This window comes from Oryzias melastigma, linkage group LG16 (genome assembly GCF_002922805.2).
Source record: "Oryzias melastigma strain HK-1 linkage group LG16, ASM292280v2, whole genome shotgun sequence".
Lineage (NCBI taxonomy): Eukaryota > Metazoa > Chordata > Actinopteri > Beloniformes > Adrianichthyidae > Oryzias > Oryzias melastigma.
The window spans coordinates 13357999-13364842 of record NC_050527.1 but is presented as its reverse complement, the minus strand read 5'-3'; the positions used below and the strand labels follow the sequence as shown (position 1 = coordinate 13364842).

The following is a 6844-nucleotide window of genomic DNA, read 5'->3' as shown; positions in this document are numbered from 1 at the left end:
TATTATACACCATTAGCTAAAACTAACAAATAAGCATTTCATTCACAGCAAAACTGCTTTAAAAATAAATCACTAGAACCATATTACAATTTTATTCACTTGAAGTGGTAAAAATGAGGGTTGTTGCATGTTTTTATGCTGAAAAAACAGAAAATCTGGTACCATGGGGAAGCATCAAGGTCAAGAATTTTTATTTATATGGTGCTTTAAAATGACTCCAGTTGGCTCATTTGGTTGGATGAAGGACGAAGGGTTCACTTCCCAGGTTGTGCAATTAATTTCATCCACTGTGACTCTTCTAGTAATAGGCCCACAAGCATGGGTCTCCCTGTGCCAGTCCCCAGCCTGGATAAAATGCTGGGGCACCACCTTGGATAAGATACAGGGTGGTGTCAGAATGGGGGTCCAGAGTAAAAATTTGTGCCAAACCTCCAAATCAGTGAAAGCTGGCTTGCTGTGGTGTACCCTAATGCGATGTGCCAAAAGATGAACAGCAGAATGACCAGGCGCCAAACATTAAAAACAACAACTAAGAGTTAAAAACATATAATTAATTGTCATAAAAACACAAGCTAAAAGCAAAAATAAAACACACCAATACAGCAGAGTTTCATGCTGTGTCAAAGGCTGGTCTATAAAAATACGCTTTGAGAAGTTTGTTAAAAACAGGCACTGAGGCTGCCTGCCGAATGCTGACTAATCATATTTTTAAAATGTTCTGTTGAAAAAAAGCATAGCTCAAAATGTATTGTAACTTACATGGGGCGCCCATGGTCCAGAAGTAGATGGAAAGATGGCAGGAACAGTTTGCACCCTGCACTTCCACGTGTCCGTAAGGCTCTGAACCCCACATGCTCCTGGTGGTTACAGATTGGTGCCAGTGTTTGACAGTGTGTGCATTAGTGAATGGGACTGTGGCTGTAAAGCACTTTGGGCCTTCTAAGAAGGTATTTAAGTGCTGTTTGTCTTTTACTATTATAACTGTACATGCTATGTGAACAGCTTTGCTTGTGATACACAGAGCTCTAGGGGATACTGTATGTTGTCACATATTGCTCTCACATTCTAAAGAAGGCAACCTTCTTTAGTAGAAATTGCTTGCGTGAACTTGGTTGACTCATTCCAAACATGGTTGCAGGGGGAACTGCAGTGTTGTTCTGCTGACCAAACAGTTTTTTTTGTTACAAACTCTCAGCATAAAGACAGAAACAATTTGCCCTACATCAGCCAATTTCAATTCCAAATTAATTTCTCAATCTAATTGAATTGAAAATGTCACACACTAAAGACAGTTGGCTACACAACAGGGCTGCCAGCATTAGTTGGTTTTCATTAGTCAGGGTTGTGTGTCTCCAAATACTTGTGACCAGAGAGTCTGTAGCTCTTCAACAGGGACACCAACTTCACTGAGCTTTGCCCTGAGGCAGATGAAGAAGAACGTTGCCATGTGTGTAGTTTTATTTTAACACAAATTGATGTAGTTCCTTAAATGGGTTGAATGTAACCAAACAAAAACAATAATGGTGCAACAAAGTGTTAGAAGATTTAGGCTTTTAATATACTAGAAAAGTCTTTGCAAGTCAGTTCACCTCTGACCTTCTTGACACCTAACATCTGTTACTCATCAGGGATTTTTTATTGTTGTTTTTTTGCTGCACAGTAGTCAGTCTTATTCGTATAAATCTTGGGGAAGGAAACAACAGAGGAAAGGACACACCTAACACTTTAGCAGAAGTACTGCATGGGCCTGGCTGAGGCAAATGTATATAATTTGTATCCATGAGGCTTCTTCTGTTACTTGCAAATTTGATTTTCATTGTGCTGCCTTTCCGGTTGATTTCAGCAGTAGGTCTCAGGTCTCACGTTAGGCTGCTAAAAATACTCTATATACTGTACATTCACTGCTGTCTGAATCAGACAAGTAACTCACTTTGGCCAATCTCATCATTGCTTTCAGATAAGAAGAAGACAGGCTAAAATTTCATTGATTAAACGCTTAAAGAGTCATAAAATGGACACAGTTATGCAAAACACTGTGAAAACTATACATACTAAAGTTTAGAAGTCTTCATGTCTGAAAATAATCATAACTGAGATTCACCTTAAAACAAAATATATGGAGAGAAAATAGACTCACCCCGATTTGTGCATGTCTAATTCTTTATGCGTCCGTGATCCTTGATTTGTAACTCAAACGATATATTTTGTGCTTAAGCACAAAAGTTTTTTAAATAAAAAAAAAAATACAAAATAAAATTTACACATATACAAACTAAAATTACAACAGCTTGAAAGTAACTACAAGCACAAATCACTTGTTGATTCATCAGAATATCTGATGAAAACTTGATATCTTCCCACTCTCCTAATCAGATATACCAGATAATGTTCACAATCTAAGTTCAAAGCGACTTATAGGAAAACTGATGACACAGCATTCTAGCAGCATTTAAACACATCACTTATGCACTTGTCTTTTTTTGTCTCAGAGACGTCAAAAAGAGTCTCACCTCAGATTTGTGGGTAAATGTGGTTTTGTGTGTGTGTAGCAAATTAAGAATTACGCACGCACAAATCCAAAGTTACGTTCAAATCCAAAGTTACACACAAATCCAAAGGAAAGCACGACTCAAGAATTACACATGCACAAATCAGGTTGAGCCTATTTTCTCTCCATAGAAGATGAAAATGTTTTCTCTTTCAATTCCTCTTTAAAACTAACTGATGTGCACCAACACATCGCTCCTCTTACAACAGCTTCTTTTATAAATACATTCTTTAAATGCTGGGCCTACACCTTTTACTAATCAGATTAAGATTTGAAAGCCTTAAAAACTGAAGGACAGGGCTTTTTAAAAAAATAGGTTATGTTTAGAAGAATCAACAAACTTGTGATTTCATGCATGCAATTACCTCTTCCATAGTAGCACATGTCAAACAGTAAACAGTGACAAGTTTAAAGAAACAAACACAAAGTGAGATTACAGACAGTCCTGGAAATATTAAGTCAGTGTCCTCTTTCTGGGTTTTTACTGACACACCAGTGGTTGCCAGGCAGCATATGATACAAGGGTAAACAAAGAAATAATTTAGGGCTTTTTTTCAGTTGTGTTACCTCTATAATAACTAAAGAAACTGAATGAATGTGTGAAATTCTTTTTTCATTGATCTTTATCTGCACATCTTGATGCTTTCTGGTATTTCCTTCTTATTAAATGATATCCTACAGGCAGTCAGAAAAAAAACAAATGAGGGACTTCTCATGTTTCCTTAAAGTGCTGCAAAATCCTGAGACGTATTCAGTGCGCACATGCAACTACACTCAACTGAATTAGCGTCAGGCTTTTAGCACTTCTGAAAGCTGAAAGCTGAGCAAACCGAATGCAGCGGGAGTTTTCTTAGTCCAACAACTCCTTGTCAGACACAGTTATGACTCATATTTTCACAGGCCAGAGCTAAACATGCAAAGTGAAACATGCAGGTATTAACACATCCTCAAAGACTGTTTGTTCTGCAGTTCATAGTGATTCAAGTTTATCAAGAAAGAACTTGTGACAGCTCAGGAGACAAACAGTAGTGTTGGACTTTACCTTACTGATTACATCACTTAACATTTCGCTTTACAATTCTCTCCTTGTTTTATTCAAGCATTCAAACTGTGCATCCATGAAGCACAAAGCAACCTTGCATTTTTCAGCTGAATTTCCACTCCATTGTGTTGTCGAGTAGGAGGTGTTGCATCTTCAAGAGTCTGTGCACTGCTCCTCCCTCGCTCCTCTCTTCCTCTCAGCTGTGTTGGGGCTTCTCTCATTTTCTTTCAGGCCGGTCATTCCTCCACTCTCTCCGGCTCCCTTCTTCCTTCCCTGTCATCTTTCTCCCTCCCACTCTACAATTTCATCTACAAACCGGCTTTTCAAGGTAAGATACAATTCATAACGTGCTTTTTTTTTTTAAATTGTTATCACATAATGTGCTTAAGGGAAGAGCTCTCTGAGATGAGTGGATGAGGTAGTCAGATCTGCCGGTTCAGAACTCATCACTGTGTGTGTTACTACACACCTCCTTACATCAACCAGTCTCTACAAGCAGAGCCAATAACATGTTTTCCAAAGACAGGGTGTTCACGCGGCTGACTTCAGAAAAACACTCCGAGTGTTTTCAGTCATTAAGTGTGTCATAATGTGCAAGAATAATTATTAGACCTGTTGATTTTCCTGACTGACTTAGAGGCTTGCTGAAATTCTGTTGCATTACATACTTTGTTTATTCATGGGAGAAAGTGAAGGATACTGTAACACATGCAGGACTGAGTACCTCCCTCTGCAGGAAGATCAGGCAGGTCAGTCGAAGAGAAATGGTGACTTTAAGCTGATGGTAAACGTGGTTTAAATACAGCAAATTGTGTTATTGATTTTTCTGTAAATGTAAATTCAGCGTGTTTTTACTCATTTTTAGGTGGTGTTCACTTATGCAATGAAAGAAACAGAAATACAAAATACCCATCAAAGCTAGAAGGTTTTATATTGGCGGCAAAAGACTTTGGAAGGGGGGCAAATGAGAACAGAGTGGAGAAAATGAAAGGATCAAAAATATGTATTTCAGTTTTATTGTTGTTATTAATAGAAAAAGTCCCAATTCAACTATATTTTATTCTGTTGTAAAATTTTATTCTGTTGTAAAATCGTTCCGAGATTTTGCAAATTTGAGCCAAAATAAAAAAGCTTGTGTCATTTTTTTTAGTCATAGTTTCTGCAGAGAGGCAGTAGGTCATCAGGAATTTTCCTCTGAGTTGTTAACAAAAGTAACCCTCAGCTCATATCCCATCATCCCTTTATTTACACTCTCTCCTACTAGCTTACAACTTCTCTAACAATACCGGTACAACAAAAAATGGTGAGCTATATTGGAGCTATTCAGTCGTATAGTTTTGAGGCCGATGTAAGCTCAGGCGAGGAAAATGAAGACGTACATGGATCTATTTGTCTGCAAGGGAATGCATTGGAATGGAGCAGAGCAGGGAACAAACCTGAGCTTTTATCTGCTCCTGATCAATCATGATTTAGAAAAAAAAATACTCAGATGCAGTTTCAATCTTAAATTCTTGTACATATGTCCTCCAACATGAGAAAGAATGTTATTTTTAATAGGATTTTCTTATGTTTGCAGCGCTCAAAGAAGCTTGTGTATTGACCCAAATAATGGGGGAAAAGCTGGCTTTTTGCTAGGGGGCACCCCCACCCCCCCTTGTCCCCTTGTAGCTCTACCCCTGCATCAAAGGAATAATTAGTAGATAATGTCACAATGAAGACAATGTAATTCAGAGACTGTAATCATTTGTGCATATTTACAAAGAGAACACACAAACTATGTTTAAAGTTTTGGTAAGGTGTAGTGACAAAACAAAACTAAAACATAAAACACATACAACTGTTGCATTGTTGGAAAATTTATGAACACAATAAAAAGTGTGACTTGATTTGGATAGACTGTATGGAAAATAATGCTTTTGTGTCATAAATGCAGGTGGACATGCATTGCTTTTCAAGGGAAAATTTAGAGTCCAATTGTCCATAATGACTTGTGTTTGCCACTACTCAACAACAGAGTAGTCCATGAGTCAGACCCCTCCAGATCCTTCAGAGCAGGCCTGAAGTGGTACAAATACACGTTCATGTAAGGCCGCCGACAGAGCGTTGAGCAAAACCAGGAGAGCTCCAGGAATGCAGCGCAGAAGCAACACAGAGCTTCAAACATAAATGCTCGACAACTCCTCTCTCTGTTACAGTCTTGGACTTTAACTGAGAGTTGTTGAGCTTTGTCCAAAAAGAACAGTTTGCATTTACAACTATCCAAGTGCACGAGAATAAAAAAAAAAAAAAATGACAGTTGGAGACGCTTTCTTTCACCAACAAATTGAGTCCTCTTTTCACACAAGGAGTGCAAAAACTTTCATGATTCCTGAGAGCATTCTGTTTTAACGGACTAATGAAACACGAGGGTGAAGCCTCACAGCTGGACTGGCATCTGCTTGCACTTATAGCCTTTCAACTATTTAAGGAGGGTAAATATTTATTGTAAGTAATTACTAAAATCCCTTTTGGTGCATTTCCCAACTTCACATTTGAAGACTTTTAGTCTTTTTTTTCTTTAGCTGTCAGTCATCCAACATTTATTCAAGGTCAGCCAACATGTGTGATGATTACAGGACTAAAAGTCATGACAAACTCCTGACTTTTGCACCTCTTGATGACATCCAGAACCGACTTGAAACGTCTTTTAAAATCCTCCCTTTATTCATTAACAGATGTGTGAATGTCTTTGATGTTCTTATCATTCCATTATTTTTAGAGTTTTTAGTTTCATTTTTTGATGATCAAAAAAGGGAATTCTGCTTTGAACTAAAACGCATTATCTGTAAAAGCATCATTGTGAATATAGTCCCAGTGATTGCTTAACAACATCACATACTTCAGAGGCCGCTACCTGAAAGCAGTTTACCACCTACTATAGCTTTTCCTGCTCTCCTGGAATCAATTGTATCAATTTACAGAGTACTTTAGGCAGCAACTGAAGTAGGAGTTTTTTATTTACGCAGATGGACAACTTTTAAAATAATATGTCTTTTTTTGTAGTCAAAATACTGCAAAAACTGAAGCTTAAGACTCTTGTTTCAAGAAAAAAAAAATATTTTTTTTTATTCCTTTTTTAGTTTTTCAAAAGCAAAAACCCTAAAATAAGAGAACATGTCTTACTGACTAGAATTTTATATTTTTTATTAAAACAGGAAATCTTGGTAAGACCATTTTTTCTTACCCCATTGGCATACTTTTTTTTTTGCTTATTT

At 37.5% G+C, this 6844-nt stretch overlaps 1 protein-coding gene across 1 annotated transcript in view; it reads left to right on the top strand.

Annotated features, from left to right (window-relative positions):
• The first annotated feature begins 3706 nt into the window (after positions 1 to 3706).
• The window catches only part of entpd3 (ectonucleoside triphosphate diphosphohydrolase 3), a 15880-nt gene continuing 12742 nt past the window's right edge, over positions 3707 to 6844 (top strand). Inside the window, exon 1 of the mRNA XM_024268400.2 lies at positions 3707 to 3918. The gene's annotated coding sequence lies outside the window, so the exon portion shown is untranslated. The remainder of the gene's footprint in view (positions 3919 to 6844) is intronic.